The sequence below is a fragment of the Hibiscus syriacus genome, unplaced genomic scaffold, assembly GCF_006381635.1.
Source record: "Hibiscus syriacus cultivar Baekdansim isolate YM2019G1 unplaced genomic scaffold, ASM638163v2 tig00116997_pilon, whole genome shotgun sequence".
Classification (NCBI taxonomy): Eukaryota; Viridiplantae; Streptophyta; class Magnoliopsida; order Malvales; family Malvaceae; genus Hibiscus; species Hibiscus syriacus.
The window spans coordinates 983,833-994,159 of NW_024063513.1; the positions used below are offsets into that span (position 1 = coordinate 983,833).

The 10,327-nt window shown below is 33.9% G+C and overlaps 1 pseudogene; it reads right to left on the reverse strand.

Moving 5' to 3' along the window:
* Positions 1-2,031: 2,031 nt before the first annotated feature.
* On the reverse strand, positions 2,032-5,049 carry LOC120194244 (annotated as a pseudogene).
* Between the last annotated feature and the right edge of the window lie 5,278 nt (positions 5,050-10,327).

Here is a 10,327-nt window from a genome sequence, read left to right on the forward strand (position 1 = left end):
CCCCCTCCCTCCCATCCCTCTCGGCCAACGGCAAAAGGTCATCGTCGATCGGCTTTTGTTCAAAGCAAGACAAGAAACTTAACGGTGACGGCCATGTAATGTACGGATGACTGTAGTAGTCAAAATCGACAAAAAACAACAACGAAAAATCTAGAAATCCAACGATAATTAGCGGTGTTTTTCACGACGGTCGATGCAATTTAACAGTGGTTAGGGATTGCATTTTGGTCGCTGTGGCGAGACGGTTATGATTAGGGATGGGATGACCCGAACCTGACAGGTTCCAATCCGACTCGACTCGAACAGGTTAAACTTTTTTTAAAAATGAGTTCAGGTTCGATTGGGGTTTTTTAAGGTTATGTTTGAGTTTATGTTTAGGGTGAAAATGCCCAACCCGACCCAAAAAAAATAATTTACCTTATATATTTAGAAATAATTACAATAATACCCCTTTATATATTATTTTCAATTAAACCCCTATTTTTATTGAATAAAAATATTTTTAATAAAAACATTATTTCAAATCAGATCGAGTCGAATTTGGATTTTATCTCAAAAATTGGGTCGGGTTCGGGTGGAAGATGAATATTTTTGGGTCGGATTCGGGTCGGTTGGAGGAATAATAATTTTTGGGCCGAGTCGGGTAGATCAAAAATCCGACCTGACCCATACCTATCCCTGAACTGATGGTGTCAACATTGACAGCCATATAACGACAATGATGTAAAATTTAGGAGGTTGGTTTTTTAATTATAATATTAATTTTTCTTGTAAAATAATTTTTGAAATTTTATGTGTCACATGTGTCAGATAACAGTCAAATTTAACTGTTGTTACAGTCCAAGTGCTTAAAAGTATAATGTTAGAAACGTTTAGACACTTATTATTAGAAAAACTTCTTTAGAAACCAAATCGTATTTTGAGATTTAGTTTAAAAACTAAAAAAAAGTATTAAACCAAAAAAAAACCAGTCTCTTTAACCCAAAACCCAATTAATGTGTTCTTCTAGTTTCTTCTTCTATAATTTAGTCTAGGGAAATATTTTTGAGGCACTCGCACTTCACTTCTATAATTTAATTTTGAGTAATATCTTTAAGATATAATTTTGCAGACTAAAACTTTACCAAACAAATCCATTGTTAATATTTGGGTCACACTGGTTAATTTATAGTTTATTGGGTTACACTCGTAAATTCTTATTATACTTTTAGATGTTTTACAACTTTCTCCATTACACATTTTAGTACTTACCCTTAGTCTCGTCCTCCGCCCTTCCATCCTCCCGTCGTTCACGGCAAAGGGTCATTACCGATCGGATTTTGTTCGGAGCAAGACGAGAAACTCAACAGTGACGATCATGTAACGTATGGATGACCGTAGTCAACGAAATCGCCAAAAAAAAACAACGAAAAATCTAGAAATCCAGCGATCCTTCTCGACATTTTTCATGACGGTTGATGCAATTTCACAATGGTGGGGGATTGGATTTTGGTCGCAATGGTGAGACGGTTCTGATTGTGTCAACGTTAACGATCATAGACCGACTATGGTCGATTAGCGGCGAAAGATGTAAAATTTAAGGGTTATTTTTTTAATTATAATATTAAGTTTTTTTTAGTAAAATAATTGTTGAAATTTTATATGTGTCTCACGTGTCACATAACAATTAAATTTAAAGGCGAATACTTTCAGGTACTTAAAAATATAATATTAGAAACGTTAGGCACCTATTATTAACAAAAACTTCTTTAGACACCAAATCTTATTTTGAAATAAATTTAAACAATAATAACATGTATCAAGCCAAAAGAAAAATAATAAGCGGATGACTTTGTGGGGGAGAAGATTATGGACTGCTCCATATGCTGTTAACACGATCCTGCTTGAAGAATGCCTAGGCGCTAGTAGTTAACACTCCTGGCTTTCTTTCTTTGTTTATCAACAAAATAAATCAAATGAGCGGAAAAAAAAAACTCAATCTAGCATTACACACACGACTTTTGAACAGTGAGACAAGTACATGTTTGGACTTTAGAGAACAACAAGACCCAAGGCTAGACGAAGAGAAACAAAAGTTGAATCATATGACAAATTCAACTCTTGAATAACTCTAATCATCCGGAGCATCCTTATTTGATATTCTGAATCATAAGCAGTAGGTACTGTAAAACAATTCATAAGGAGCCCAATTACTTGAAGAACTCCATGACCCACAAGTTACAAACAAGACACGCAAATCGTATGCCTAAAATCCAGCTTTACTTGCCAATGCTTGGAATTCTTGCTTGGTTCGTTCTTTTCCTCCTGGATTCTGTGTCATCATCAGTACACTTAGCTGGGAAGTGTATCTCTCTTGAGCATTAGTCTCGGGTACAACCGGAACCACATAATCAACCACTATTACTTTTCCATCATTTGGGATCGCATTGTAACAATTCTTCATTTTCAAACAATGTTGGTCACTCCAATCATGAAGAATGCCCTATCAATTTACAACTTTCCTTGTTACTTTCATACCTAAAATTTACATTCACATTTTCAAATAAAAATTCCATAGCTGTAGCTACTTGGATACAGAATTAAATTCCATGTTTAACCTTATTCATTCATGCCATCATAATTTTTCAAATAAAAAACAATTTAATAATTGAAAGTCATTATGAAAAGAATTTTTTTTAGATAAAAATATCATTGACATTTCTATTACCACAAATAGTGTAACATGTTTACCTTAATAAAATTGCATCCCCTTTGGGAACATTTTGGAACATATCCCCGGCTACATGTTCGACACCTGTGGACCAAAAAAAACCTTGGATTCTCAATAGTTAATTTTATTTAAGAGTTAGACTATTTCTCTCAGCAAAAATAACATGGACAAGAGGTGGTTGTGATTATTTACCGGGGATGGGCGGGGCATGTTGAATAACATGAGGCAAGTCATAGTTAATTCCCTTGATTGAGGGATACTTGGAAGTGATGAAGCTGAGGGACACTCCGAGGCAGCCGCCGACATCCACGATCACTTGGCCGAGGTGGTCGGTGAATCCCTTGTAGGCGTCCAGGATGTTCTTCATTACCAAAGTGGTGATATTCTTCATGGCAGTATTGAAAAGTTGGTTAAAGCTGGGGTCTTTGCCCGGGTAGTCGAATGAGTTCATTCCATGCACTCTGTCAAATGGAATTCCTCCTTCCAGAATCGCATCCTTCAGCTGCGACCTACCCATCATTGAATTTCCAGGCCAGATTTTGGTAAACCTTATGGATATGAAATTGAGCACCTAGAACTAACTCCTAGCTTCTAGATACTTTCAACTGAGAAGAGTACTTAAAATATTAAAAGAAAAGAGAAGGATGAAACACGGACCAGCTATCAAGAAAACCTTGCCTTGAACCATGGACATCAAGGGACCTAATGAAACTCCATCTTCATTCCGGACAAAGAATCTGGAAACCGGCGTCAAAGCATAGAGTCTCTGAGGATTACCCTCCTCATCAGCATCGTCAGCCATGGAGCAACCGACGATAGCATGGCTGGCTAGGACTCTAAGTATGCGGTCCAGCATGGAGGGCGTCTCTGGATTCACGGTGGTTAACTGGGCTGCTATCTCCTTGGGGAGAGCATGGCATCGGGACCAGCTTTGGCTATGATCTCGAATATGTCCAGCTGAATTGCTCCATGCAGAGACATGGGCAACACTAAAGAGTTCGCCATCTGGGCAGCATACGAGAAGCTTTCTTCATCATGCTCCTACTCTTATAGTTGCCCTCAATATGGTTTTCTGCTGAAGTTTCCATTGCAGACCAAAGCTTTTTTTTTCTCCCTCTCGATCGAACTATGGTGGAATATAATAGAGAGTAGAGAAATATAGAATAGGGAAAGATGGAGGCAAAAGACTGCAGTGTGTAATGAAATATAAACAGCAAAATTGAACGCCTCAAATCTACTGGTAACAAATCCTGATTGTTTAAATATAACGAGCTAATTAAATTTAAAATTTTATTTTTATTGTTACGTTAAAGTAATTTCACACTTGTTAAAAGACTAATTAAAAAGAATATAAAATTCATTTTATGTTAAAAGACCTTTTTACCCTTAAAAACATGATAATTACCACCACGTCAATATAAAATAATATTTTTTAGTTTTCGTTTTGCCCTTGCACTTTTTCAAAAATACAATCTAGTCACTTTAATCTAACGATCCCGATTTAATCCTGATTGTTTAAATATAACGAGCTAATTAAAATTTTCATTTTTATTGTTTTAGACGTTAAAGTAATTTCACACTTTAATTCAAAAATAAACTAAAACGACTTAAAATGAAAAATAAAATTTTCCTAAATTTTCGATTCGATCCCATTATCCGAATATTTGTCGAATTTTATCGCTTCATAGCTTTTTATACAAACTCCATATCAAAATCTGAATTTCATAAAACCCCATTCTTAGAGAAATTTTAAAATATAATTATACTTTAATATAAACAAAAGAAGGAAAAACGTAAAATAATTAAAGCTAAAACTAACAAGGGTTAAAATAATTTAATAAGAAAAATAGGTGCCAAAGAGGAGGAAGCATGGACATGGCGGGGAAGGAAGGAAGTTTCTATTGTCTTGCATTTTCTTCAAAAACATCATCGTACGCTTGTTAAAAGACTAATTAAATAAATATAATTTATTTTATGCTAAATACTTTTTATTCTTAAAACTATGATAATTACCATTATTCTATTATCATGACATCATTCCTTATCTCATCATGTCAATATAAAATAATATTTTGTTTAGTTTCCATCTTAGTCCTTACACTTCTTTAAAAATCACAATCTAGTCACTTTAATATAACGGTCTTGATTTAACATGGAAAATTAATCTTAATTCCAATGATTCATGTTAAATTCTACTAAATTAAAATACGGAAATAATATTATTAACCTTTATTGCCATCCTTCAAATTTTCCTAAAATTCCGATTCAATCCGACTATTCGAATATTATGTCATACTTCGAAGTGATGAAGCTGAGGGACACTCCGAGACCAGTTCCATCATCCACGATCACTTGGTCGAGGTCGGCGAATCCCTTGTAGGTGTTTAGGATGTTCCTCATTACCAGAGTGGTGTGATTCTTCATTGCAGTACTAAAAACTTGGTTGAATCTGGGATCTTTGCCCGGGTATTTCAAATGCGTTCATTCCATGCACTCCGCTGAATGGAATCCCTCCTTCTAGAATTGCATCCTTCAGCTGCGACCTACCCATTATTGAATTTTAATGCCAGATTGTTAAAGTGTAATAAACCTCATGGGATGAAATTGAGAAACTAAATCATTCTACTTAAATGAATTAGAATTGTTTCTGTGTCAGAACAAAACCATGTAAACAAGTCTGGAACTAAATTTTAGCCCCGCTTCTAACGTTATTACCAAGCTAATAGTTTCATTTAGGCGTAATGAAATAATTACCCCAAACATGTGTATAAATGATCATTTTGGCTCATTTAATTTTTTAATTATTTTATCTAATATTTAAATTTTTAGTCAAAATAGACTCTGTTAGATAAAACTATTACTTGACTAATGGTCAACACATTTTTTTGAAATTTTCACATCTGATCAATTGATGACATGTCATGTGACACATTATCATAAATGACAGCGTGACATGTGCCACATCACCATAAACAATGATATGAGATGTGTCATTACACTCAAATGATTATATAGCACATATCACATCACAAACATGTATTGAAAGTTAGTCAACTAACAATTTCATCCATCATGATCTATTTTGACTAAAAATTTAAACATCGGGATAAAATGATAAAAAAAATAGAGAACAAAGTAATCATTTATGCTAACGTGGGGAAGTAATTGTTTCATTATGCCTTTCATTTATCTATCTATAGTTATCTCATAAATGAATATCACCAATTAAAAAAATCATTCATATAATAAATTTGAGTAAAATACACAAATGATCCCTCGACTATAGAATATTTTTATTAAGTCCCGATACAAAATTATCATCTGATTATAGACTGTTGCTTTGTCAAGTCCATCGATTATAAAAGTTACAAATGATCACTCAACTATTCATTATTTTCCAAACTCGTTCATTTCCGTAAAAAATTCGCAGTTGTCTAAACTAGATGTTAACATGATTGAGATATGATAGTCGTTTGAGATTCTGGATCATATTTATCATATCACAGTTAGTATATTGATATTCAGCTCAGAATACCTTCAAATTTTCAACGAAAAAAGGACGGGTTTGGAATAGTGAATAGTCGGGTGACCATTTTTTCTTTTAATAGTCTTGAGACTCAATAAAGCAATTGTCTATAGTCAAAAGACTATTTTGGAACTTCTAATAGTCGATAGACTTAATAAGGTAGTACCCTATAGTCGGGGGACATTTTTATACTTTATCCAATAAATTTATATTAAATTTGATTAGGATTAATTGAATGATAAATTAAATATTATTACAGTTTTAATTATGCAAATATATTATTAAGCAAGACGAGAAACTTAACTGTGACGGTCGTGTAACGTACGAATGATTGTAATCATCGAAATTGCCAAAACAACAACAACTAAAAACCTAGAAATCTAACGACACTTAGCAGTATTTTTCATGACGATAGATGCAATTTAACAGTGATGGGGCTACTTTTTGTCACTGTGGTGAGACGGTTCTGATTAGGGGTGGGGAGACCCGAACCTGATGGGTTCCAACCCGACTGGACGGATCAGGTCGGATTTTTTTTTTAAATTTTGAGTTCTGGTCGGATCGGGTTTTTTAAGGTTATGTTTGAGTTGGGTTTAGGGTGAAAATGCCCTACCCGGTCAAAATAATAATTTTACCTTATATGTTTAGAGATAATTACAATAATACCCCCTATATTATTATTTTTCAATTAATCCCTATTTTTATTGAATAAAAATATTTTTTAATAAATATTTATTTCAAATCGGATCGAGTCAGATTTGGATTTATCTCAAAAAATCGGGTCGAGTTCGGGTGGAAGATGTATATTTTTTTGGGTCGGATAGGAGTCGATTGGAGGATTAATAATTTTTGGGCCGAGTCGGGTATACCGAAAATCCGACCCGACCTGACCCATTCCCATCCCTAGTTCGATCACCAGTGAAAGATATAAACTTTAGGGGTTGTTTTTTAATTATAATATAGTTTTTCTAGTAAAATAATTTGAAATTTTATGTGTCACATGTGTTGATAACGGTCAAATTTAAAGGTTGTTACGATTCAAGTGCTTAAAATATAATGTTAGAAACATTAAACATTTATTATTAACAAAAACTTCTTTAGATACCAAATCACAAATCATATTTTGAGATTTGGTATAAAAACTAAAAAAAATGTATAAAACAAAAAAAAACATTCTCTTTAGCCCAAACCCAATTAATGTGTTCTAGTTTATTCTATAATTTAGTGTAGGTAATACTTTTGGGGCACTCGCACAGTCGCACTTCACTTCTATAATTTAATTCTGGTAATATTTTAATATACATTTTTGCAGACTAAACTTTACAAACAAAATCCATTGTTAATATCTTGGGTCACAGGTTAATTATAGTTATTGGGTCCCAATGGTGAGTCCCTATTATATTTTTTAGATGCCCTACCACTTTCTCCATTATACTTTTTAGTACCTACCGTTATATTTTTTTAATAATAAAAATATTATTTAAAAAAAAACCATCAGTTTCGTCACATCTCTTCCATCCCCAGTCGCCGACAGCAAAAGGTCATCATCGATCGGATTTTGTTTGGAACAAAACGAGAAACACAACAGTGACGATCATGTAACATTCGAATATGTCCAGCTGAATTGCTGCATGCAGAGACATGGGCAACTAAGAGTTCCATCTGGGCAGCATGCGAGAAGCTTTCTTCATCATGCTCCCTACTCTTATCTTATAGTTGCCCTCAATATGGTTTTCTGCTGAAGTTTCCATTGCAGACCAAAGCTTTTTTTTCCCTCCCTCTCGATCAAACTATGGTGGAATATAAATAGAAAGAATATAGATGGGAAGATGGAGGCAAAAGACCGCAGTGTAGACAAGTCACGCACGGTACACGAACCAACTTCACCCTACGTAACATTCTCCATACATGCAAAATTGCCTAATCAGCTTCATTATTGTCTTCAAAATGGTTAACCGTGATTCACGGCACAGCATCGGTCTCACTAGGCTCACACTCTCACTAGGTCTTGAAAATATGCACTTTGACATTTCTGGTATACCTTTTCAACCCAAATCATGGTCTTGGATTACGTAAACTAAACTATATCCGTTCATTTAAATAGATTTATAAAGTAATGAAATAAACAACAAAATTGAACATCCTCAAATCTACTGGTAACAAATCCTGATTGTTTAAATATAACGAGCTAATTAAAATCAAAATTTGATTTTTGTTGTTTTAGACGTTAAAGTAATTTCACACTTCAATTCAAAATCAAATTAAAATTTGGGTTCACTATGAAAATTAAGGATAATGGCATTTCCACTATGGTTAGAATCCATTGCTTTCAGCTCACTTTCGACCAACTTTTGTGTCCACCAAAGCTTGAAATCAATTAAAGAAATTGATTGCTTTGTCATTCTCCAACAACAATTTCCATTCATATAATAAAATAATATGAAGTAATGTAGGAGTGGGTAGTTTCAGGTCTGTTAATGGCTTCAAAAGCTCGTATAGTTATGTTGATTGGCTGGGGAGAGAAATGCTTGAAATGAGACTCAGAGACAAGGTGGAAAATGATGAAGACAGAGTAAGAAGCTCAATTTATAGTTCCTTAGTATTTTACTGCAAAACTTCTCAACCATGGTGACCAACAAGTGCACTCCGCCAATACTCTCTCTCTCAAGTACATTCATTCGCAGATATGTGATGGCTGCAAAACCAAACCGGTTTCTTTTATCTGCTCCGATGATAATTTTATGCTCTGCCACGACTATAATCGGAATTCACGTAACGCCAGCAACTGTTGTGGTTCGGTTACGCACCAGTGTTCTCCGGTTAAAGGCTTCCCAGGTCGTCATTATGTGGTTCATCTTGTTTCGCTCTTCGGTTTTAACTTGAAATCGAAAGATTTGATGGATTTAATTCATGGGTTTTGATCATAGTTTTAGTCTTTGGTTCATTGCCACATGGATACAACCAGAATTAATAATTGAGAGTGGTGCATTCAAGGGCCACTCCACGTGGGTTATATGGCAATGCCCCACACACCAATTACTTGCAAAATGAGGTTATGATTCCCAAAAGAAAAATCACGTGGGTGGATTTAAAAAAGAAATATAGTGGAAAATCACATTATGAGTGCTTGGTAAGAACTGGCCTTGTCTCATAGTTTCCTTTAGATTTAATTTATGGCTCAATAGTGCAAATTAATTCGGTTCAGTCCCTAATTTTAGTGATTAATTATTATAGTAATCTCACAAGAATTCTATTATACTAATTGGGTTTCCAAATTATTATTTCAATTCTAATAAGCTTTCTTTATGGCGAGGAAAATTATTGGGATACTAGTTAGTAATTTTGATGGTATAGATCGAGAGGAAAATTATTGGAAGTTGAAGCAAAGATCATGGGCGTTTGAATGGAATTTAAATGGTCAACCAGCATGGCACGGAAGATTGAGGTAATACATTACTACCCCTTTATGCTTTATGGAACATGTTGATAATGGATAAATGGATATGGATTAATTCGAACTGAATACGGTTTAAGCGATAAATTATGAGAATACTTTGATCAAGTAAAATTACGAAAATACTCTTATATTATAAAAAGACAAGAATTGACCCTGTAAGTTGGATAAGAAGTTTATCAAGGAATAATTTACAGTTTAGTGATTATCTAGAAAAATGATTAACCCTTGAATCTCTAAATTATAATTATCATTGTTAAGAGTTTTAATATCGAAATTATCTGATTAAAAAATTACAAAAATTCATTGAGAAGTCAAAATAGTCTAAGTTGACCCTGAATGAGAAAGTACCCTGAGGATTCATACTTAAACCGATAAAGTACAATTTTAATTATTAAGATCATTTCTTTGTGCAGAAATTTTTTGATATTATGTTTGTAAAATCTGAGAAGACACATGACCCGAAAATCTCCGAGCTAAGAGTAAATACCTGAAGAATAATTTATCGATGGTGCTCTTTGTCAGAATTGTTTAAAAATGACTAAAGTAAAAGATATGTTTGAATTAAATAATAAGACCGAACGAAATGAAATGATTGAAATGAGCCAAGAATATCACTAAGCCCAGGAATGATTGA